At 41.1% G+C, this 26209-nt stretch overlaps 2 long non-coding RNA genes across 2 annotated transcripts in view; one reads left to right on the top strand and one right to left on the bottom strand.

The window, feature by feature from the left end:
• The window catches only part of LOC149917484 (uncharacterized), a 158773-nt gene that overhangs the window by 80215 nt on the left and 52349 nt on the right, over positions 1–26209 (top strand). The window lies entirely within an intron of this gene.
• Positions 3897–7991, bottom strand: LOC149917485 (uncharacterized). The gene is made up of 3 exons (XR_016467470.1): positions 7887–7991; positions 5546–5620; positions 3897–4064 (listed from the first exon to the last, which is right to left on the bottom strand). It is a non-coding gene; the product is annotated as an uncharacterized LOC149917485 (long non-coding RNA).

The following is a 26209-nucleotide window of genomic DNA, read 5'->3' as shown; positions in this document are numbered from 1 at the left end:
GGAAAAAAAAATAGCAAAGACTCAGCTCCAGGTAGGCTCTGTTGAAAATTAATTTAGGTTTCTATGTATGTCTGTGTGTGGATTTAGGAGTCAAATCTTAGTATTACTCTTGCTGTCAATCAGCTGCCTTAAAAATGGTAAATTATCCTAAGTACAAGAAAAGGAATGGAGGGGCAATTTAATATAAATATATAAAAATTAAGTGCTGCTACTAAACCAAACAACCTACAACAAAATTCACTTTGGAAAAATCTGTGTGTAGCTTCTACAAAAGCACTGAATTTGCTTCAGGAACAACTGTGAAGAAAATCACCGTGTTTTTACAAGAGAACTGATGTTCATTCAGGTCCCTTCTGGACCTAAAAATCTATGAATCTAGGAAATGATGCCTCATTTCACAATCTAAGTCATTAAAAACACACTTCAATTATTGAAGTAATCACATTTCTTGGAAATATGGCTGCTGTCTGCTTAGATGATTCATGAAAAGAACAGCATTTGTTACCAGAATTCTTCTTTTTTATTGTTTTCACAGACTCATTAGAACTCCAAAATACACAAAACTGCTCAGTATTATGATGTAAAAATGATGTAAATGAATACACCAAAGTATTGCATGATCCCCTCCCTTCCCCCTTTTTTTCTGTGAAAGCAAAGAAGGCATGGAACCCTCCCAAACAGGCAGAGGTATGTCAGGAAAATGCAGTTATTTTATATACCTAAATAACTGTTCTATTATATCCTCTTATGTTTTGCTCTGGATGTCAGAGAGGTGCCCTAAAAATCAGGAACTACTTAAAGATATACTGTTCAGTTCCTACATACTAGAAACATGTCTTTACAATAGAGAACATAGGCAGCCTTAATTTTGTCTCTCTCAGTGTCCCTTCCAAGGGAGGGGAGAGCAATTCAGCTTGAATTTCTTAATGGTGCTGTAAAACACGACCAATTAAGCACATCTGATGAGCCACCTGGTGAGCTGTACTGTGGGGCTGCAGAGCAGCATTTACCTTCCTGCTCTGGAGGCTGTGGTAGAGAATCAGCACAAAACTCTTCTTTACAGAGATGCTTCTGGGTAGATAATAAGCTCAGTCAAAGAGGATGAATAAAGGAAAGATTATTATTTTATTTTTTTTTTTAATGCTGAATGAATATAAGGTAGGACTGAAGTAAATGAAAACATTTCCTTGAGAAAGTGAGCTCAGTAGAAACTTCTGTTTTTGATGAGCTGTCTCTCTGAAGAACTGGATGTGCTTTAACAGTATCGTTTCTGATTTATCTGCTGTTGCCAGATAAATTTTTCTTCTAGGGGGGAGAGTAGAATTCTCTTTATTTAATGTACCATGTCTGGAATGTGGACTAGATTCAGCTACATGTCGCTTATAATTATTTATGTAACTTATTAATCACCAGGCTGTCACTCACTGTTTATAAAACACAAAAGAACACTTGGAGCCTGAAAAATTACATTTTTCCTCCCCTGTACCTCCCCAAAGGCCCCTTTGCACTTCTGAGGAGACCTCCATTTAAATGAAAATCTGTTGCCCAGTCTAAGCAGCAAGGAACTCTGTAATGATAATTTAAAGAACATGCTTGTGCTTGGGAATTGGAGGATTTGCTTTAAGGTGCTGTTAAAGCTTTACTTTCAGCTTTTCTGGAAAATGCTCTTGGCTCATCATTAAGGTGGGGTTTTTTTTCCGGATAGGTCATGGATAGGGTCCCTGTCGTGCCTACTCAGCAACTTAATTTTCCCAATGCTTAATACTTGTAAAACCACAGCAATCTTCAAGATTGCTACCTGTGGATTGTGCCTGCTTGAAACTGGCCAGTGCCTTCAGAAATCGTTAGAGTGCCCATAAACAGACATGTGTGGTGCTCTACATCCTGCTTTCTGAGCCTTGTTTCTCTTGTAACTCTTTGATGAGTAAATCAAGTGTGGTTTTGCACAATTTACTTTTGAGCTCTTGTGCAGGATAGCTCACAGCCTGTCTTTCAGCAGAAGGTACCAGTTCACAGAGAACAGACTTGGGGCTTGTAAATAGTACATAGAAGAGCAATGACTCCATTCAGCTGAATTACATTTAAGATTTGATTATGAATGGCATCTCTGAGGCAGGCCATTTATCATTTGGCATTCTACGTGGGTCTCAGTGTCTTGAAGCTTCATAAAGGCAATTTATTAAACAGCTTCAGCCACACTGGGAGGTGACTCAGTGAGCTGGTGAAATCCACTATCTGGTGCCCACCTCGTGGGCTGTGGTACCAGCAAGGTGCTTATCCTCTTGATGCCTCAGCACAGCCAACAGTGTAATGGTTGTAGTGGTTTTTGTCTGCCTTCTTACCTGTTTGGTGGGCTGACGAACAGCATGTTTTCAGTCTTTGCATGAAAGGCTCCACATTAATCCATGCTTTGTTTGCTTCCACCATTAAAATTACTTGTTTCCCCCAAAGATCTGCCATCTGTCACTCTTCACCTTTTACATTTTTTATGCTCTATAGCTGAGCAAACATGAGTGCCTGGGTAATCCTATTTCCCATTATCTGTGCGTGGAAGTGCCCTGAGGTCAAGATGATTGTGAAGGCTCACTGCTGCCTGGGTTCCCTGGGACACCAGGGCTCTCCCTGCAGCCTTGTCCAATTGCAGTTGCCAAAAGCACTTTGGGTTTTTCATTGCAGTTGTTGCCCAGTCTTAAGAAAACTATTTTAATTTGGGTTATTTTCCCAGGAAGCAGCATAAAATTGAAGGTGGGATGGGCAAGGAGATGAGGCATTAAATGAGGGAATGTGGGTGGCCAAAGGGGACGGCTCTGTGCTCTCAGCAAGGGTAGTGATACTGAGGTGTCATTGGGCACCTTGGCTCTTGACAAAGGGCCAACCCTTTTGTGATGGCTGGGACACAGGCCACTGAGTCACCAGTTGCAAATGATTTTTGTGTTTTCATAATCCTTGTGAGTAATATCCTGTCAAAGTCTCATCAAAAGTTATTAGTCTCTCCATAAACTGATACATCAATATGTAAACTTGCCTTGTAATTAATTTTATGAGCTATGCCCCTGGCACCACAGAGTTCTTATTTCATTTTGGGAGCATAATTGATTAGGCTTCCTGTAGCTATAATGTAGATCAAGGATGTTGCCACCAAACAAGGAGCAATCTGTGACAGCTCATTTGCAGGGAGCTATCTACTTTTTCCAGCGTTGAGCATACAGAAGGCAGTGTAAAATATTTTGTATTGCTACTGCAGGGCTCTGATTGGAATTAAAAGAAAGAAAAAACAGGCTAATTAAACAAATTACTAAGGTAAATTTGTATATATTTGTACAGCAGCTTTTATTCTCCACTGTAAAGGTTTTTCTTCTCCACTGAATTCCTTTGATAATATTTGCCTCACTATAGCATCAGATGACATTCCCATTCGGGCAATTAGATTCTGCATTGCTAACATTTTCCTGTTACAATTGCATCAGATACTTTCCTCTGCTTTCCGTAGCTGTAGTGGCACAATCAAATCTCTTTCTCTGATCTGCCTTTTAGCAATTACAGAGCCCATCTTTATGCCAACGCTTTAGTAATAGGATTTCCTTTCTCTGTCCCTGTTTAATATTTGAGTGAATGTTACCTGAGCGAAATATGTTGGACATGCAGCCTGTATTAGCTTAATTTATGGCTAGCATGAAAGAGGCAATATTTCCTGTGGATAAGGTCAAAAGGGCTTTGTTTTCTATTAATTAAAAATAAGCTCTTACAGGATGATGCGTGTAAGTAATAAAGACATAACGTGCATTTGTGTGGCCATAAAGAAAAGGAGTGGGATTATTCACAGAACAGTGATCATAGCTGGAGCCTCGTTTTGACCCTGGCAACAAAGCAAGCAAGGGAAAATATGGATTATTTTATTCCTTTCTGCTTATGCCAGCTGGAGAAGTGAGCTGAGTGCCCAAAGGATGCAAGTCCTGAGTTGTGCAGCCCGAGGAAGCTTATAGGCACAAGGATGAGACTAAGAGTGTCTGATGCTTGCAGCTCCAGGGAAAGCTCTATGTGGCTGAATGTGGTAGGAGTTCTGCCTAGAGCAAAAAGAAAGCAAAACCTCAGAAAGCTGTTTAAAAATGAAACTAAGAATTTCAGAGGGAGAGTCAGAAGAAATGAGAAATGTTCCCTCCAAAACAGCAACAGAATGATAAATTACTTTTGCCTTTCTGAAGCCAAGCTAGAAAACCTCTGTTCACCTCTATTATCTACTTCTGGTCTCTGAAGATGCATTACCATATTAATTCATTGCATTATACAATCTGAGCAACTAAATGAGTTTACCTTATGCCCTCTTAATAGTATTTTCTCTTAATGCTAGCTTTAAGTGATACATTTTAGGGGATACTTGAAGTAGGATGCATCAAGAAAATTTATTTAAATTCAATTTTGCTTACAAATTATGACTTATCCCTTCTTGATGAACCAAGTATGGAAAAACCTTACAGTCTCTCCATGGGGGAAACCTCTCAGCACTGAAACTGCTGCTACCTCACATGTAATGCAGAGTTTTACTGAGGCAAAAAGCAGCAGGAGGGACTGTACCTGTCAAAGACATCTGTGGCATCATGGGCCAAAAAACGTGTCTGATGGATCAGGATGGTTCCAGCTACAGTCTGCTGGAACATAGGGTGTGTGCTATGGTGCTGTGCTGCACATTGTACCCACTGTGTGATTCAGGGTCTGTCTGTTGTTGGCAGCGTTGTTTGTTACTCAGGCTTTTGTGTTGTTGTTTTTTTAATGTTCAACTATTTGCTATTTACAACACCTGATAGAAGTAGCATTAACTTGCTGCCAGCTGGAGATCAGTTCCTATCTGACCTTTTGATACATACTTAACAGCTTGTAACTTCAGAGGGAATTATATCTCTTCTTTGTGGCACTAACATAAATTAGTAAATAGAAAGTATCTTCATTTGATATGTTCCAATGTAAGTATATGATCAGCAGAGTCTCACGTTCAGTAATTTTAATTTAATAGGTTTATCCCTGTGCTAGGTATGCTATTCATTTAAACTGACCTTGCTTTATTTGAATTATTGCTCAGATTTGCACCAGTACAAATGACCTAATCTTCCAAAATACATTTTCTGATCGACATAAGCAAACATTCTGAAGAAGCAATTACGTAAAAGAAATGGTTTTAGGCAACAAATGGCTCTATAAGTAAACGAATGCATCCTAATCACTGGCTAAAAAAGTGTGACACTTCTATAGTTTAAAAAAAAAAAAGTTAAAATCAATGAAATTTGATGTTTCTGAAAATAAGAGTCCCAGACTACTCTGAAATGAAATACAGTGAAAACAAAGGCTGTTCCAGCATTTTGCTGGTGCATAGCCTGCATACACGCATCTGACCAGTGTCACCTCTGACTTTCCGGGTCTGCGACATCAGTGAGAAGCTATATGGAAAACCTGCCTTTTTCTATCTACAACCTGTACTAGATAAGGTTTTTTAACAAGTTGAAAGGTCTTTCTCTAAAGCAAAAGTACTGCAAAAGTTTGCCATGCTACTCACCTTTGTGTCTTTTCTATTTTTTCCTTTGCCAATGCCCAGGGATTATATTATTTATGTAGGTTTAAGCACTTCTCCCTAAATACAAGAGGAATGTGGGAAAATATATGTTAAAAATGTGTCAGAAAAGGAACATTTATTTACTCATGCTATTTGGGGAAAAATGTAATTGATAACTGTTAGAAATATATTACAAAGCCATATACTATCAATTGTGTCAATGGGTACGGGAAGAAAAGCAGTAGATGAAGCTTGGTGCTGGAGAAATCAGTACAGACAAATGATTTTCTCACAGTGAACAAATTAAGACTATTTACTGAAGATAATAGGTAGCTGCACAGTTGTGCATTGGTATGAACAGAGTATCAAGACAAGGAAGAAGAAATTGGGTGAAAACAAAGGTTGCTTGAGATAAAAAGAAGAAATTATTTTGCTAAAGAGAGAGGAAGAGCAGTATGACAGCAGTCAAAGCTGCTTTTGAGAAGAAGACAAAGAAATGCAGTAACAGAGAATGTATGACATAAGGAAGATGAAAGGGAAGGAAAGAATCTGACAGAAAACAGAGATAAACCAATTAAATGAACAGAAAATCTGAAGTTTGAAGGTGAGGCCATGTGCGCTCATCTGTATTTCTGTGGAATGGTGTAAAAAGCATGCCTTTATGAAGGCAGAAAATTGACTTTATACCCTTAAACTGGAGACTTTTTATCTGTCAAAACTTAAGTCTTTTGCAGTGACATTACCAGCATTCTGGGATTCAACTGCATTCCTTCGTAACTGCATCAGAGTGGCTTGGGGCACATTCTGTTAAGGTGCTGGTTTCTGAGCATGCAGAATGCTAGGCTCCACTTTTTCCATAAGGAAACACAAGAATGGGCAAAAACATTTAAGAGAGAGACTTCATTAATAGGAAAGAGGCTGACAGAAGGTGATATATGTTTCTGTCTCCCACTGCGTTGACAGAAAAACTGAGTTTGGAGATATGCCTCTTTAGGATTTAGTCTTAAATACACTTCTTGATTTTGCTTGAGATTTGAAGTCAGAATAAGTCAAGTGTAAGACTGGAAATATAAACCACAAATGAATCAGACATAGAGCATAATTCTAAATGTAATGGATACTTTTTCTACTGCATACCATAGGAAGTTTATAGACTGTGTAGCCAGGTTCAACATCACTCCTTTTCTAGCTGTTAACTTCTGCTCCGCCTCGGAAGCCCAGGGATTGCGTTTTAATGGAGTGATCCCACCATAACACCTTTCCTCTCTAGGTTCAGATCCCTCTTTACTTCCCACTTTTATTTTCAAGCTGATTTGCAGCGTCCTGCTCACAGCTGTGCAGCCCCAGCAGCTCAAACCTCACACTCCCACTGCCTTTCTGAGATGGAATGTAGGTAGAGATGCTAAAGCTCTTTGTAGTCAGCCAATGGGTTGGCTGCCGTTGCCCAGGACCAGGCTCTTTCTTTTACAGGGGAACACAAACACTTCCAAATTAAATATGCAAGGCACTGCTTACACCTACACTTTTCGCGTGATCCTTGGTGTGATGCTGGCTTCCCATAAGGTAATATATGGCACATGGCTAGGATAAGCTGACACAGCTCTGTCTAGAAGTACTCATAAATGTTTTTTCTCCTGTTTTCCTTTCTCATAGGAGTGGGTATGGTCTACCAGGAAGGTACATCTTCCCAAATCTGTGGGCTTTTTTTTTTATGCTTAGAAACAAGAGTGCCTTGTTACACACACCTTGTTATTTGTCCAACATCTGCAGATTAGCATAACTTCTATGATAAAAGATTTCAGGAGAATAGACTATTTTCACCTAAATCGTGCTATAGCTGCTACAGAGGGAATGCAAAAGGAGGTGTCCAGAACATGAGCATCTTATGTGCTGTGATAATGAAGGGCATGTGGCTATGAGGAGCATAGCATGGTGCCAGCTGGCAGTGCACTTGATCTTTATTGGTGGCATCGGTCCCCAGGAACAGGATGGATGTGTTTGTCCTATCTCCAGGTGGCTGCCTACACAGTGTGGGCAGAAGAAGGGCTTTGCTGATGTAAATTGATACTTTGCTTATGTTGCTCATGGCAATGTCTTTTCAACTGGTGCGCAAGATGAGAAGAAATGCGGTGTCTCTGGAGAAACAGAGTGCCTTTTGGATGTACAAATAAAGCAGTTATTTACAAATCCCTTGCTGGCACTGGGGAGGGAGGTAGCGCTGGGCACAGCAGAGGCAGCACATTAGGCAAATGTTTCAGCTTTGTCTCTAAGATACATGCTGCCCTTTCTAAAATAAATATGTTTGTACCTTAGAGAAAAAAGGAATCAAAGTGCTAATACTTACAGGAGGCAAACAACATGAAGTGCTGTTTTGTATACTTGCTCATTTCCTCAGACTTCTGGGTTTCTCAAATATGTCTCCTATGCATACTTTGGACCATGGAGGATGTTTCCATGGTGACAAATAGATGTTATGTTTATTTACTGGGCAGCAGAGAATGACAATGTCGGCAAATGACATTTCTTTCCATTCCTTTTTTTTTTTTTTTCTTTTTTTTTTTCATCTTTCCAAGGGAGATTTGGTTTAGATAATGAAGCTGGCAGCAGAGCAGCAGCAGTTTTTCAGATACCATTCAGCCCCACTTCAAGTATGTGAGACAAAGGTAGAGAGCAGTTACTGTGGCTGTGTGATTCTCCAGTGATCCCTCCAAAGCCTTTCTCTTTTCTGCATGCACAGAATTTGTGGTGAGCAGGCACTGCCTGCACAGTGTCGGGGAGATTTCATGGAAAAGGATGTAAATATTTCTTGCATTAGGTGCACGGCTTTTTTGTCAGTCCTCCCTCACATCTGTTCCTGTCAATACTGTCCCTAGTAATGATCTTTTAGGTAAAGCTCATCTAGCCCATACTGTTCTGAGAACAAAAGAAAAACCACAAACAAACTAAAACCAACCAACCAAGCAACAACAACAAAAAAAAGCCCTTCATATTTGCAATAGGCTGTGAAGAGGAGGAAAGAGAGATTTTTAGGAGGAGGCTTCTGCGAGAAGAAGCTTCTGGCTGCCACCCACCAGCTCAGGCTGCCCAGGGCCCCATCCAACCTGGCCTTGAACACCTCCAGGAATGGGGCATCACAACTTCTCTGGGCAGCCTATGCCAGCGCCTCAATGCTCTTTGAGTAATGAATTTCCTACTAAAATCTAATCTAAATTTCCTCTTGCTGAGGGAGTGAGGTTTTTGTAGTCCATCTTTTCCTCCTTCCTAATGTATGTGCTTGTTCTGGAGCTGGCCAGTATCTGGCTGTGTCTGGCAAAACAGAGGAGCTAGCAAGACAAGCAGTTTCAAGCAATATTAACAAGCAGGAGAAAGAAGCTGATGATACTCATCAGTGACAGACTAGATCTAAGTTTGAATGTTTGACTTAAACTTTTGAAAATAAGCAAGCTCCTCCGGCTTTGCTTTTCTTTCCCTAGCAGTTTTGAGATTTTGCTATTTGAGCTTTCATTGCATGGGGAACTGCATACATTGTCTGTGCAGGTGTGATTTGATGCTAAAACACATCAAAATGGCACGGTTGTTTTTCACAGACATAACAACTGATCTTCTCAGCAGAAGGAGAATCTGGTCTCCAGTCAAAAGATAGCAAATCTACACCCATCCATATGTAGTCAGCACATTCCTGGAGTTTTTTATAGTCTTGCATAAATGTACAAGGACTGCTCCAAAAGTAATGCCTCCAATTTCATTATGTTGGCCCACGAGGTCAGAGGTGGATGTTGATTGTATGGCATAGAGGTTGAATCTTCCCGCCAATATTCCATTACATGTTGTTGCAGCAGAGGGGTAGTCTGACAGAATGGCATCTGGCATGGACATGCGTATGAAGCAAAGGAATGGAATTAAATTCCTCCTTGTGGTAAAAATGGCACCCACTGACGTTCACTGACACTTGCTGAATGTTTGTGGAGGCCAAACAGTGGATGTGAGCACAGTGAAGCGGTGGTGGTGCATTTCAGAAGTGGTGGCAGTGATGAGAAAGTCAAGCCATGTTCTGTTGGCCAGGCAGATTTTATGACCGTTGCGTGCAAGTTCTTGTTGACCACTGTCAAAAATGCACAGTTAATGGTGGTGACTATGCTGCAAAATAGTGTTTTGTAGCTGAGAATTTGCTGAGATGTTTAATTCTTGTGACTGTTTTTTTCTGCTTTTTGTTTTTTTTTTTCCTCCAAATGTTTTGTACTATGTGTCTGTGCTCATTTCCTGAGCAGCCTATCTGGGTGTTGGACCTAGGACCCTGGATCTGGATTTTCTGTCTCCACTTACACTTGCAGAAAGCTAACCCAGAAAATGTTAAGTACAAACAGAAGCCCATTCATAGGCCATAGCGAAGACACAAAAGAATATGTTCTCTCCTTTAATATGCTGTAACCCCAATCTTGCACTAGTTCTTACTGCCAGCAACTTAATCACAGGGATTTGATACTTACATCTTGAAAATATTTTTGGAGGGCTTTTCTCCCCTTTTTTGACTGTTGGATCAAGCTCACCTAAAGCTGGCATATGCCTACAATCACAGGAATGAAAAAGGAAATTCTTTGTGCTGCATGGAATAAAAAGATGTGGAGCTCTATCCACATCAGCTCCTTCCAAACTGTACTTCTGTGCTTCAGCAAGTCTTCAGACTAATGTCAGATGGATCCCTTGGATGGTTATTACATTGCCACTGCCATGGGATCAGAAGGGTCTGTGCAGTTGCCTTTGGCTCTGAGGCAAAAAGCCTTGTGGCATGGTGTCAAGAAAAGGAGGAAAGAATAACAAGGAGACAAATGAAACAACTTGGCAAGCCAGAAAATGTAACATTGGAGCCAAGCCAGCACTGTGACACAACATGGGCTGTGAAAGGTCCCTGGGCGGCTAGCACGCTGCTCACTGTGGGACGTGGGTGTGCGGCAAGGATGTCTGCATCCTCCTCCAGTTCCCAAGCCCTGGCTGCTCTCATTCAAGGTGGGAACATGGGGCACTGGGCCCAAGTAAACCGGGAGCCAAAATGAGAAAAGAAAATCATGCAAAAAATGTATGGGGGCATTTGAGTTTGAATGACTGACAAGTTCTGTGGTATCAGAACTTTTGTTGCATTTGAAGGAAAAAGTAGGTACTTGGTTTTGGTCTTGGGAAAAGGCCCTGAAGAGGAGGCTGACTACTCTTGGTGTGTAAACTGGTAAGGAGAAGCTCTGGTGCAACCCCGTTCTCTGTGAAAGGCAATTCTACCAAACAGGGAAGCTTCAGATAGCATCACTACTTGCTGTAATACTCTTCAGCTTCTCCTTGTCACAAAATCCTTTGCCCCTTGGAGCTCAGGGACTTACTAGAAACGACATATTCTCATACTCGTTGTTTTTTAAGTCTGGTCCCTTGGAAGTCTTTCAGTCAAACGCAGTGGTCAGTGGTTCCAGGTCACAGTGCCTTTATATGACTTTAAGCAAGAAATTCCTAATGATGTGTTTACACCTCAGGCATTCTTCTGAGGTTGCTTCACAAGGAATCTGCTCTCAGAGTTCATTTGTTCTGATCATTAGCTCACATAGCTTTTCATGCTGAAAAAGGGAGAAAAGGGAGAAACAGTCTGCAAATCCTGGTTCTGTGGGCTATGTATAAAGGTGGATAAAAACGTGTTTTGAAAAACAGGTCCGCTCACTCCTCCCACAATGGAACCTACCAGAATCATTCATCTGCCAGTGTTTGGTAGTCTCAGCTACATCAGATGCAGGAGAGGCCAGCTTCAAGAAAAAGAGAAAGTAGGGAAATGAGGCAGAGGTGCCTCAACTGGAGAGAAGAGCAGGAGGCAGTCTGAGATGGGCTGGCATCAGAAAGACCACAGAGAACCATGAAATGGACCTCAGAATTGGACAGTGGCATGATCTGATGGGATTTAGGATAATACAAAAACAAATGTTTCATAGAATAACTAGAATGGACATCTATAAAAACATATGTTCCTGTCTTAGGAACCACCTCACTTCTACTGTTGTGAAGGCTTTTGTTTTGCGGCATAAGATGTCACTGGCTGGCAGAATTGTTCAGGAAAGCCAGTTGCCCTTCCTAAAGTGCCTACATTCACTTCTCTGTGACTGAGCTGCTGCATTTCTTGATGAATAGATAATATGTTTTCAAATCCTGGCCATTTGTTTAGAACTAGGTCCAGTGTTCTAATAGTGTTCTAAATCTTCTTACAAGGGCACATGAGAAGGGAAAAAATCTTTCTATAGCGTATGAGCTTTCTTTCACCTACCTTCTCCTTCTCCTCTGCCTATATTCCTCCAGGCAAAAGATAAGTCTTCTCTGTGGAAGTGAGATCTTTCCCTTAATATAATCCCAGATTCAAATTTGACCAAACTGATTCTTAAGAAGCTCAGAGGAAGATACAAATGGCTGCTTCAGGTTAAAAATGGCCTTTTATTCTGTGAAACCCATCTAAAAGGTGACCATCTGTCCCTTTACTCACATCCTTACCCTGTGAACCCCCATATTCTTACAATGCTTGATCTTCACCGGGAGAAACAGGAGTTTCAAGGTTCAAGATCCAAATGTGACTCTAGTTTGGGCAGACTGGAGTTCATCTTTCCAGTGGGCTGATGATAAAGATCATTTAAAAACCATCTGTTTGAATAGAATATAAGTGCTGTTAGACACTTGCCTTGTACATATCAGAAAAGGTGGTGCTGAAGGTCCAGAGGGATTATATGGTTTCTTGGTCTCTATAATAGGCTTTCAGTAATGCATACTTTTGGTATAGCCAGACTGCAAGTCAATGCAATATCCATGATGTACAGCCATCACTTGTAACTGGAATTGCTCTTTAACGTTGGTGATCTTTCTGAAAACATTTGCACAGCAACTGCTAGCAGTGATGCGGCAGTCATTTAAAATTCTGCTAAATCATTCTGCAGCTCTCTAACCAGCGCTAATAGCTTTTAGGCTGGCTAGCAACCTCATGCCAATAGGAAGCCTTGCACAGGCTTCTAGGTCTTTTATGTGTGTGGGTAAGTAAGAGAGAGCACCACAGATTTAATTTTGTGCCCTTGGTGGCTTTCAGTAGAACGTGTATTAATCGCTTGTGACTTCTGTTTTGTGGGGCGGGAGTTTGTCTGGAGTAAGGGAAAATCAAATAAAACTCATAAAGTTGAAAGTTGCCTTGATTTCATTTGCTGATTTTAAGCAGCAAATTGTTTCTTACCCATCCTTGCATGATAATTGGTAAATGTACTGAAATGGGTTGTTTGAGTTTCGATGGACTCTCTGGGCAATCACATAATAACCAGAGTTCTGAATGTGCCCTATAGGTACAATTGCTAATTGCATTGCTCTGATAATTTCTGTATGGGAGAAACACATTATATTTCAAACTTGGCATCTTGCAACAAGGAGGCAGGGCCATCTTCAGCTGCGTCTGGCACAGGGTCTCTGAGCAGAGGAAAGGCTGTAACACAGCCCTGAAAACACAAGCCATCAGCCCAGCTGCAGGGAGTAAGAAATGCGAGTAAATTACATGAGATGAATGAGGCTCAATAGGTCTGCGGGCAACATTACTCTGCAGATGAGAGTCACTTCATCTAACATTAAGCTTTGAATGCTACACTTTAATTTAGTTGAGTAGCAGCTTTCTGTTGCCCGGAGAGAGAGGGGCCCTTGGGGGGCAATTTATCCTATACAGTGTTAATGACTTGCACTTCCAGAGCACAAATCGTCTCTTTATCTGTAGGTGAGATAACCCACCTTCTGAAGGTGCTTATGAAAGCAGACAGAAAGACCCTGGCTTTGACTTGCACACTGAACATCTGGGAGATCCCAGGTAGGATCAGAGGTGTCCTTCTGAGAGCTGCCTTTGACCCAAGGAGCTCTAGGACTTTTAACAGTAGACAGTACTGTGCTGGGAGCAGCTCTGCAAAAAAAAAAAAAAAAAAAAAAAAAAGGAAAAATAATCATCTGCCCACAGCTGCTCCTTTCCTGCATAGCTGCTGTTGCCATGACAGCAGTCATCCCTGATGGAGGATGCTCTGGCAGGTCTCCTCTTCTTTCTCCTTCTCCTCCTCTTCCTCCTTCTCTTCTTCCTTCTCCTTGTCCTGGGAACCTCTGCAGGGGCATTTTGCAGAGTGGGGGCATTTGTTTTATGGTTCTCTCCTTTCACATGTGAAGAACAAGTTTTCTATTCCACTTAGTATGATAGTATCAAGGACTGTCTGCCTTTGCCCATTTTCGTGTCTTCATTGGATGGTGAAATGACATCTCAGTGACTATGAGATGTATGCGTAATTCTCTCAGTTCTTCCTCACAGCCACACTGACTCTTCCCTGTTTGAACTGCTAAGACATATTTGGAATTTGGGAGCCCCAGCAACTCTCAAACCCTGGCAAACACACAATGGAAATGTGCTGATGGGGTCTTGTTTGCAAAATTCAGAGTATGTGGGATGATGAAACCTGTGGACCAACCAACCTATTCCTTGTTCAGTAATAAGCAGGTCAAAACAAAGTATTTCAAAGCTATTTCTGCAGTTCACTTCTTTTCTCACTGCATTTCTTTCCTAACTAGAAGAAGGTGTGAACCAGACGTAGGTCCAAGCTAACAGTAGACCTTGAAGTGGTTGTGGTGGCAGGGAAGTGTCCCAGCGTGGGTATTGTCTTCTTATTCCTTTTTCCTATGGGTGATTCTCATATGTAGGAGACGATACAAGGATGATCTGAAAGTCACAATGGCAGCTGTACAACAATAGAAGCTTTCTTGGCATCCTGTTTGGGTATACTTTTTTTCTCTCTCCCCATAGAAAATTTTAGTTTTGATTTTGACAGAGAATTTGTCACTATAAATGTAGATTAGGCTTAAAAATGGAAACATATTTTGAGAGGTACTTTGCTGCTTGCATCCAGACTAAATTTAGACTGTCCGTTCTCTGGAATATTCAGTCAATGAATAAACAAATAAAAGAAACAAAAACAAAACCCCAAAACTTCAGAAATTCCATTTAGAAGGGATATATATATTTTTTTTAAATTAAATATTATTAAGATTAATTAAACAATTATTAAGACATCAAAATGTCTCACTTGAAGGCTTTCATAAGGAAGCATCACTGGGGATGTTAAGTTCAAGCTCTGACACCCACAAATCACTTCTTCCCAGTAGTTCCTGCTGCAGGACCCTGTTCTGCCCTCGCACCTCAGCGAGTCCTAGTGCAGGATTTGTGGCCATGAGGGCTTTTGAGCTCACAATCCCTGTCTGGGAAACCTGAAGTTTTTTTCAGTCAGTGATTCTGATGACTGCTAAGCTTTGCACAGAAAATGGAGAGGGAGAAACAGCAAGAAAGCAGACGGTGCTCTGCTGGAGCCCCTGCAAGGTGAGTGAAAATCACCATCCCTTTTGCTGAAAGGGCCATTTTCAATGAAAAATTGTTCTGTCAGTTTTTTTTCTGCCCAGCTCTTTTCAGTGAGTTTTTAGTGCCATTTCTCTATGCTCCTGCTCTTCCCTGTGGGCTGGCATGCTGCCTACCTAGCGAGTCCTGGTCTTCTGCCTGGTGGTCCCAATGTATTGCAGATATGCAATGAGGTGTCACCTCGAGGGAAAGGGAACAAGCAGACAAGTGCTTTCTAATGGGGTGTGAGAACTGGGGTTGAGGGACGTTCATCCTGCAGTGCCCAGGAGGTACTATGCAAGCATTTCCAGATAAAATGGCTAATGGATAGGAAGATTGCTCACAGGCTTTTTGGATGAATGAAAGATTTTCATTCCTGGAGTAATTTCTGGAGGCTAAAATCCACCTTTTTCTCAAGGAAAGGAAGATATTTTTCATTAATAATTTCATAGAGCCGAGAACTGGTTTGTCAAAAAAGTAAGAGTTTGGGTTAAAATTATGTTAAAATGGTCATGTGGAGAAGGACCGGATACCTTTATAGGTAGTGAATCTTTAAAGCAAGCCTTCGTATTTGCTGCAGCCAAGGTTGTAACTCAATAATATTGTCTTCCACAGAGGTTTGGTAGGATTTAGATGTAATCTGTGCTAGGATTTCTGCCTCCAGTTTCAAACTGCAGTAAAACAATATTGTTGCAGGCCATATTTGGCACTCAATTAGCGTTGCTACATCAATATAGTAAAAAAAAAACATCTGCAAATAAGTAGTCATTCAAATAAGAATCTCAGAGATATTCAGAGATATCTTAAGCCAGAAACAATTATTGCTGCTGCTGATAGTGTCATCTTTACAAGGAAAGAGAGACTGCACCATGAAATGCCTAAGACCACATCGTACTGTGCTGCAGTTCTTTTAATAGGGTTTGAATCCTGCTGTCCTGAAATCCTCTTGGCACATCCAGTCTGTGCTGTTCTGTATATCGTGCTGTGTGCTGTTCGGAGGAGATTTTATCCCCAAAATGGAAAGAATGGTAATTCTGTGTTTTTGTGATGCTGTAGGGGCCCAAATGGCACCAGTATATCACCTCAGTCACGCAGGGACAATTGCTTGACTCTTAAAGGAATTATTTTGAATGTTTCTGATGTACTCTGTGTTCTGTGAATGGGTGGTGTTTCAAAGCATAATTAAAGCTAAAAAGATATACAGTCCTAAAACACATGGTCTCTCACATTGGTTACAACACCAATGTTATTGCAGTGCACTTAAGAAAAATCAACAGCATTATTAAAAATATGCTGATCACAGGAACTGCTAACCTACATGACAGGCTAAGTATAAATTAAATTCATTCATTGTACAAATTGGCCATTTTATAATATTAAAATGAGAATGAGATTAGCCGAATTAAAAAATACCCCATTTCAAGCCACGTTTATAATTCTGAAGCAGAAGGGCTGGTGACATTATCATTATTATTAGAGCACTTCCTGCAGTAGTTCTGCTTTGGAGGGGAAAAGGGGGAGAAGCAGTCTAGCACATTGTAGGTAGTTAAGGAATTTCCTGCTACTTTATCAGCCATCTTGAGCTGCAAATTTAGATCTGTCTGGGGAAAAAGACTGAACTAGGTCACTTCAGCAGGGAATCCATAAAAAAAGGAAAGAATTTTAGTAGGCTAGCAAAAAGGAAAATCATCACCTCAAAGAAAAGAATCCTGCTCATAAAGTCTCAGCTAAAGCAGGAGAGCTCGTGTACAAGTGTGGAAGCAGAGGAAGTCTCAGAAGAATTATCCAACAGTGAAGGCAATAAGTATATGAGGTATTAAGCATACTCTTCTGGATCAGACTTTCAAGCAGTTGTATTTTAAAATAATAATTGAAATAACATGGCTTATAAAAATTAGCCAACCTGGTTATGAGCACAATTTTAAGACCTAACTGATTTATTTTATATGCTTAATCTTCTTGTATTAATTGGTTGGTAATGGTCTGCTAAAGAAAATAATAAGCCACTTGATGAGAATAAAGTATATTTTCAATATATTTTCAACCTGTAAACTGTAAGACATCATTTAGTCACTAAGACCAAGTCAACCTAGGCAGCTTACACTGGAGTATTGATCATTCAGTTATCTGAGACCAAAGCCTACGCCAAGGGTAATAGCATTACTCTGCAAAGCAAGTAAACCTGTCGCAGGGAATAACCAGATAGCTTGGAAAGGGCAATGGGAATAGGAGATCAGGCTGTGATGGGAAAAATGGGGAGTTAGTGCAATTGTTTAATTTCTCACCCCAGACATCGCACTCTGATGATGCTGAACAACACTGGATGTGGCAAAAGTTCTCTTCTGATCCCCTGAACTGTGATTTAGGTTTTAGACATTACCATTAATTATTGAAACTCAGAAGGCTGCAAAAACATCTTGATTCATTGGCAAACTGACAAACATATGGTGTGTTTTGCAAACCTCTAGGTTTCTGTTCAGAGGAGGAGAACATTAATTGCACACAAATCCTACTGGGAGTTCTGAAACCAGCCATCGTTAACATTGTTAGATGTTGTCTCTGGGAAGCTCAGTGCATTTTAAAATCTGAGTGAAAAATTAACAGCTTTTTAGAACTTTTCAGAAGGAAAGTGCTGAAGTGTAATAAACTCAAAAGCAAAACATCAAAGTATCTGGTGTTCTTCAGTATCTAGTGTTGGTACATCATTAGCTTTGCTTGTTGATGGATAATCTTGGTTGGCAAGTTGGTATTTATCAGCACATGGAAACTGGCATAAGAACCTGTTGTTCCATGTTGCCCATGGCCTCCAACCAATTCCACGTTGGCCATTTGATTGCCACACTGCCATCTGAAATCCTATGAATGTCAAGACTTCAGATCTAGATTCCTTGAGCACAGAGCATTGGCAATGGGCCTTTGATAAAGGAGATTGTGCTGTCACTATTGGTACAACCCAGAAAGCTTCGCCAGCAGATGCTGCAGTTCATCACATGAAAAATACAACACCACCTTTTTCATCTAGATTGTAACATGGCTGTTCTCTCTGCATTGTTTAAAACTGGGCACCAGATTTTTGCCACACATTCCTGCAGTACCCGGGGACCTACTGTTGCTGTCATTATGGTCATTTCAGTGTTTGCTAGAACTAGAGATACATGAAGAACCATATGATTTAACAATCTAAGGATTTAAGGCCCTTTTGACCAACATGGTAACTCTTCTACTCAGCCTCTTCAGATTTCCTGGGTCACAAGAGCATACTCTAATTGCCTGCTAACCTGATGAAGAAGCCTGCTGTCCAGCTTTTCTGACTAAGGATGGGTGTAGATATGGCAACACAGATAGACAGAAAGGGACAAGTTCATACAGCTTGATGTGAAAATTTCTGTTTTGACTAAGGGCTGTAGCATCCTCATTCCTGATGACTTACCCAGTGGATTCACTGTACTTGTATTGCAGAGACTGGTAGAGCACTCACTAGAGGCAAAAACTTTCAGGAAGGTTATTCTGTTGTGATGTGACTTCAAAACCTGGAGTGATGGAATCTATGAGTTACCTATCTCAAAGGAAGGTCTGGCTGAGATGCGCACGTGCTTGTCTTGTAGTCCCTGGGTGCAGAGCAGAAAGCAGCACTGTGTAGGAATTCTCCAGAACACACCACAGAAAAATCCCAGGCCATTCTGTGCCACAGGGCTGGAAAAGGACCTGTGTGCTTCACCAGGTCATTTCTCCACATCAATGAGTGGCATTTCTTTCCCACTCTGAAATGCCTTCAGCAATTCCTCTCTTTCAAAAGGGTTAAATTCCATGCCATTTAGCTACTTGTGCATTGCACTAACAATTTCCTTGCTGTGGGCTATCACTGTTCTCTTCAAGCCTCATATTTCAGTGCCAGTGGTCAAACTCCAGAAGAAAAGCAAATCTCAGTCTAGTAATGTGTGCACCCTCGACAGCACTGTTCCGCAGAAGACTTTGAAGCTGAGACTATTGGGTGGATTTCCTTGCTTTCATCTTCCATCTCACATTCTTTATATGTGTAAAATAGTTTAAAACTGAGCCCCAGTGCGCTTATAAAATGCCAGGTCATTGACAATTGTAGTGCTCATTTGCTGTGGTCAATTTAGTACTAATAAGCTGAAACTGTTCTGCAGGGATTCTTCTACATGGAACATAAACTCCTCTTCCCTCACTTAAGAACACTTTCCTATAAAATGATTGCAACCTAATAGTTTTCCTCCCCATTTTAGTAATCAGTCTCAGTCTGTATCAGTGCTATTTCTCCCAGCAGCTTTCCCTATAAGCTCTCTTTCAAGGCATCAAATCAATGATTACATGGTGTGCAGTCTATTGAACAGTCCATCTTGGGAACCCAGCATGTAATACAGTCCCTAATACCTCAGTGCCATAGTAAAAGCAGAATTTACTGCAATAGGCTAAATTCAGTGCACAGACCCTTTCCTTTCCCCTTTCCCCTTTCCCCTTTCCCCTTTCCCCTTTCCCCTTTCCCCTTTCCCCTTTCCCCTTTCCCCTTTCCCCTTTCCCCTTCCCTCTCCCCCTCTCCCCCTTCCTTCCCCCTCTCCCCCCTTCCTTTCCCCTCTCCCCTTCTTCATTCCCCTTCCCCTTCCCTTTTTCATTCCCCTTCTTCCTTTCCCTTCTTCCTTCTTCCTTTTTCTCTCCCCCCCCCCCCCTCCCCCTCCTTCTGTCTTTCTTTCTGTCTTACTTTTCATCCACATATTTTAAAGCAGGTGGGACATCTTCTTGAGTGCCTCTCAAAAATGCTGAGTCTGACCGTGGGCTTCCTTACTGTGCAACTGCGGTAGCAGCAGAGAAGTTTCTCATTCTCCTAAACTCATTATTCACTCAGCTCTGAGGACTGCCATCTGTATATATCAACATTGGTCACTGCATTTCTTTTCCTTTTTCCTTATCCTCATATTCAGTTGATTTTCTTGAATTCATTCTCCTTTTTCTTTGCTGGCTCTTTTCTGTTTTTGCTATCCCTGTTGTTTTCTGATTCTTCATATTGCAGTAAATCATTCTTCCCTCTTCTGTACTTTCAGTCGCTTTCATGCTTATTGCCTTACCTACTTGGGGTTTTACTGAAATCTGTAATAAAATACCTGAAGAGAACTGTAAACAAAACCCAGACACATAATTTAGAGCAACTCATTCCCTACCACTGTAGCACCCTGTTTACACAAGCATTACTCTCTGAGCAAGTTGCCTGCCTGTACAACTTTGTATGTGCTGTTGGTACTGTATGTAATTTCACCAACTGCTGTCCAGATCTTCCTAATGATATATTGTGCATTACATGAAGTCACAGCTCAATGGGTCTAGAGCCTCTGGTTTAGTGGAATTATTAATAATAATCCAGTGAAAAGCTTTTCTGCAATGAAGTTACCTTGTCTGATCTCTCTTTTACAGTATAAGTGGAGTCTCTTGACTTCTTATATTCCATGAAGAGAACTATATCATTCCCTGATAAAATGACTCTAGCAATTTTATCCCCAATAAATTGACTGTGTGACATCATTAACTTCCTGCACGTTCCATGTGGCCATAAATAACCACCACTTCCACATGGAAAATGGCAGAAGCGCCATTTTTCTGACGAGCTAGGCACTGTTACAAAATTAAAAGGGGAAAAAAAAAGACTTATTAATTTTACATTAATTAAACCAGTATTTTAACAATAACATCATTGTCCCTCTGTTTTCCTCCACAGTAAACAGATTCCCTCATTGTGATAAACTGCCCGGCCTTTGGCCTCATAGCTTATCCACTTGGGAGCTGAATTATTGCTTCATAAAACAGAGGGATGATTATATAATCACTTAATTAAATGTTGTACTCAGTCACTGCCGAGCTATTCCTGAAATGCATTTGGCATCTGAGCTTGCTAGACAAATTTAAACATTGGAAGAGTTATATTTTTCAGATGTGCTTCTTTAAAGATTATTATTTCCAGTGTTCCTTTGTCTGTGTGGTCTGGTTGCTTTCCATGTGTCAAGCTCAATCCTAATCACAAAGGAGATGAAATGCTCTTTGTGTTCCTACCTGACTTGCAGATTGCTGTTGGATTCTTGCTGTTACCATTTTGGAACCATTTTTCTTATTTCTGTCTGCAAAGCACTCAGAGGGAAAGAGCCCTCACTCACTTATTTGGCAACTCTGTTCTGATTCGGGACCTTACCAAAGATTACTGAATTACTGTTACGAGCTGTGCATTGGGCATGGGAAGGAAAAACCTGGCAATTACCAAAGCCCTTGGTGAATCCCCTCCTGCAGGCAACACCTGGAGAGGTGCTGGACTTCTCCCTTAGCAACAACAAATACCAATGCCAGCATGCATTTGTGGAGTATGGTCCAGCTGGTGTAGGTCCCTGGGCTGCAGAGGGCATCACATATCCCTGAGAGATCCTGCAGCATCAGAGCCTCACCCGGATAGACTGCATGGGTTTCACCATGGGGACTCACCCAGGGCAAGTGAAATGCTGACTATGAGATTGTGCTTCTAAATTACACGAACACACACAGACCAGGAAGACGTGACAGGCACATTTGGGAGGCCAGAAAAATGAAGATGCTTGCACACAAAACTTCTAATTTTCCTCATTTCATTTATTCTGTCCCAGATCTTCCTGTTCCTAAGGGCAGTGGGGACCAAGCACGCTGCAGAAAGTCAGAAATTTTTTTGTTGGTGGTGGTCCTTTACAAGGTGTCTGTTTCTTCTCTCCTATCAGGAGGGAGAAGCAGCTCAACTTGTAAAGCTTTCCACTGCCCTTTTCCAACTTTGGTGTTGCCTCATGATCCAGCCTATGAGTTGAGCTGCAGAAACCAGGAAACCTTACCTCTTTTCATCATCACAGTCTCACTTCAGTGAATGTAGCTGCAGGATCTGACTCAGTTTCCTGCCAGCTCTGATAGGACTCTCACTGTTAATGTCCATGGGAGCAAGATCAGATCAGTGCAAGGAAACAGGGCAGAAAGTGGAGGCTTTCTTCAACATCAATCATTTTGCTGGCATAGAAAGAAAACACAAGAATCTTTGCTCTCTTTGTTCCCACTGCTTTTAGGAACAGGGAGACCTTGGACAGAAGGACACTAAAATCATTTATTCTGCTATGAAACCTGAACTTCCTTGCACGTGCTCATTTTCCTTGACAATAGGCAGGTACAGCAACTGAAACTCAGTGATCTCATTGCTGAATTAGACTCAATATTCCTCTCTATTTCTTTACTTAAAGAATTTTTCAGGGTTGCAAGACTGTGGCTGAGAGGATGAACCATCTTTTCATTAACCTGAATCAGTCATGCTTTGGATCAGCATTGAATATTTTCAAAAATCATTTCCCCTTAATCTTCTTTAATTATTTCCTTAGGATTAACTACTTTCTATTCTGTGTCGCTTTCCTCTGTGGGAAGATCTACGATGAGTAGTGTGTCTTCTCCTATTATGCATTTGCTTGCAATATAAATTGCTTTTCAATCAGATCTTTGCATTTCTAACATCTTCTGTACTGCAGCAGGTGCTTTCCCTAGTGGTTACTTATGTGGACTCTAATGGCATGTCATCTGTCTATGCAGCCACTTCTCTGCCAAATATGTAATAGAGGAATTTTCTACTCGCAGAAGCTTTCAACAGATTTGGTTCTTTAAAGTTGGATGTTTTTCATGTATTTTTTCATAGCTCATTTCACTGGGCTTAAATAAACTAAATTAGGAAGGTTTAAAAAGTTCTTCTGGAAGCCCCATCTCATTTCAAGTTAAATCCCTTCCTTTTCTTCAATATAGCTTCATAAGAGGGTTAGAAACTACTTTTCTTTTGCTTCCTTTTCCTCTCTCTTTGTTTTATTTAAATTATTTTGATAGATTGAGTGGCAGGAAATTTAAAAAAAAAAAAGAAAAAAAACCCTGATTTTTTTTTTTTTTTCACACAACAAATACTTACAACTGTATAAACTCTTACCTGTGGGTTCTGGAGCCCAGGAGTGAAGACAGATTCCCCTGCCCTGGGTCCTGAGCTCTGCAAGCCTCTGCAGTCCACTCATTTGGAAATGGTCCTGGGCTGGATGGTCCTTTAGGATGCTTACTCAATAGAAGCCAGGCACAGGGACTGCCCTCCTCTGAAAGAAAGCAGGAACAATACTGAGGGCATTGCTATCCAAGAGGAATGAGTGGTGCATCCACTCATTGACTTAGTTTCATTGATTTTGGTCCTTCAGTTACTTGATGGTCTTACAGTTAGTCAAAGTGAGCCAATCATTTTGACAGCACTGAGGTCAATCTGCACTGATTTAGTTGTATGACTAGAGGCACTGGGACAACTGCTTCTGATCCTGAAGAGTGCTTCGTAAGGCAACAATTAAAAAAAACACAAACAACAAACCAAAGAGAACCCCAAACCAACAGAAGTTTCTAGGGAGAGTAGCTGTAAGGTTGGAGAAAGAACAGAAGTAACAAAATACAGGAACCACATGTGTCTATATATTCCCATATAGGAACATATATATTTCCATTATGTTCTCATTTTGTTTGTAGCTGTGCTACTGTGATGCCAGCAATAACTGCAGTCCTCTTTCATCTTTTCATTCTGATGCTGAATCTCCTGTCCTGACAAGTAAAACACTTCTAAAATAGATTTGAGCTCGACAAGGTGGCAAAACAGAAAGAAAATTTTCCAGTTCTTCCTAAGCATTAGGAAGCTGCTGCTTTCCCTGTAAAGACCACAGAGGTCTGAGGCTGCTCATTCAGATAGGGGCCTGTAGGCTCTGGGCTTTAGCTTTTGCCCAGAGCAGTCTATAAAGTGGGATGCTCTGACCTGCCCGACCACTTGCATTGTGCATGGGAGCGACCCTTTGTCACTGGCTGTACAGCTGTCCAATGCTGAGCATTACAAAGGGCAGGTGGGACTGAGATAAGCCACCTGTACATCTGCAGGGAAAGGATGTGGGGAAAAAAAAGACTTAGGGGGATTAATATGAGCTGCTATTGCACAAATATGGGAGTGACTAGGAAGGGAGAAACTGCAGTGTGGGCAAGGCTTGGTTTTGATTATCCTCTTCTGTTGCCAGGCTGATTTCTGCTGGGTTGAATTTCCCACTGCTTGAAATTTATGCTTACACGCCGCATTTTTACTGGACACCGGGGTGTAAGGAACTGGGCTGAGGCTCTCAACAATAAAAATGAGAGATAGGTGTAAAGACACTGGCTTTATTTATTCTTCTACCAAAGCCTTAGGCTCTTCTGCTCCAAATTTGCTTTTTTTTTTTTTTTTTTTTTTTTCATACTCACATATTTCAGAAGTAACTCCACTTTGTCTTAATGGAAGTACATGAATACAATATGTATCAGAAAAAAACAATAATTTAGCTAGCTCCTTTCTTTCACTTCACTGTTACTTCCTATAGATTTTGAAAGGCTGTAACACAACACAGTAAAACACTTGTAAAGCAAAGATTCCTCTTGGTTCAGAGGCAAAAGTTCAAGACCAGAAGGACCAGCTTTCCATTACCGTTTACCTGCTTTTACAGCTTTATCTCATAATTACTGTTTTTGTTTTTTTTCCAAATACATGGCATCAACTATAAAACAAACAGAAACCAAGAAACAAAGAAACAAAACAAAGAATCAAAAACCCCCCAACCAAACAACCCCAACCCCCAACCCCTTAACACCCCCACAAAAAAAAACAAACCAAAAAACCAAAACAAACAAACAAAAAAGCCCAAAACAAAACCAATGAAACAAAGCAAAATAAAACCATAGAGATCTATAAATCCGGTATACCAGAGGAGGAAAGGCAATTCTAACATACCCCAGGTGGTGGAGCTACTCCATTGCCGGTGAGAGCAAAGCGCTGCTTAAGTTTTACCTGACGAGCTCTGCAGAAAAGAATCATCGCCACCAGAGAAAGTCCCCAAATACCTTTGCCATCACACTCCATATCTTCTCTTTCCAGCCTGAAGAGCATAAATCAGTGCACATGACTTTCCAGGCAGAAGTTTGGACTCTTCAGTGTATGCTATCTTTCTTATAGAAAAAAATACAACTTGTCTTTGCTTCTGCTTTTTCCCATAGCTCCTTAATGAGTTATATGCAGGACAAAGTGCATTCGGTCCTGCTAATGACAACATCAATACTGCATCAGAACTTTCCTTGATAGCAATTGTAAATATTTTTGTTGCAAAGGGAACGCCATAATTTGACTTTTCTTTATAATATACATAAGATCTGTGAAAATGTGTATTTTGAGCTGTGGTTTAAACATTCCTTATTAGGATACCTTCTAAGGGAAAACTTTTCTCAAAATAATTTAATTTCTGTCTGTAATTCTAGGAAACAAGGAAAAGAAAATGTCAAGTTGGTTACTCTCACTGTGACCTTCCTCAGTTTTAGTCTTTCAAAGAGCCCAGCTACTGGTGTCTGCTTGTAAAGGTGCAACTGAAAAAAGAAGGAAAAATGTCTTCTCAGAAAGGGTGGTGAGGCTTTGGACCAGGCTGCCCAGGGAGGTGGTGTGGTCATCATCCCTGGGGCTGCTCAAGGATGGATGTGGCACTGAGGGCCGTGGTCAGTGAGCATGGTGGGGATGGGTTGATGGTTGGACTGAATGATTTTAGTGGTCTTTTCCAACTGTAACAATTCTGTAATTTTACAACTGTGAGCTGCAGGCTCTGTTCCCATCATGAGTTAATGGGAGTTATTCCTGGTGAACCAAAGAGAGATTAAATGCTTCAGACAGCACAGGTGGAGGCAGGCCCTCCACGTGGTCCAAAGGTCATGCAGACCTTGGTGCAGACTGTTTTGTACCATATCACATCCCAGAAGACCTGCTGAGATATCGCATCACTGCAGCTCTTCTCTGGGGCAGCAGAAAAGTCTGGGGTACCTGCCTACCTCCTTGTTAGCTATGACTAGGATTTGTACTGTCATCTGGGGAATGAGCTCAGATGGCTCTGGGGATTGGATATGGGATGTTAACTTTTCAACTTCAAGTCACCTCACAGCTGCTGGATGGGACTACAGCATGTGTGACATGGTCTAAGGAGGAGGCACAATCCTATACTACATGCCCATGCACATACCCATGAACCTCTGTGCAATTAGTACTAATTGACCTTCCCCTTGGAAACCACTGTTCAGCAGCCTAAGTGGCCACATACATCGATCTGAATTGCTCTGCATCTCTCTTAATAAAACTCGGGTATTTGGCTTGAAAAATCCATTTTGGAGCCTTGGTTTGAAAAGGTTAAGCACGC

This window comes from Phasianus colchicus, chromosome 6 (genome assembly GCF_987193195.1).
Source record: "Phasianus colchicus chromosome 6, bPhaCol1.hap1.1, whole genome shotgun sequence".
Classification (NCBI taxonomy): domain Eukaryota; kingdom Metazoa; phylum Chordata; class Aves; order Galliformes; family Phasianidae; genus Phasianus; species Phasianus colchicus.
The sequence above is the reverse complement of the archived record's forward strand: the minus strand, read 5'-3'. Positions and strand labels throughout refer to the sequence as shown.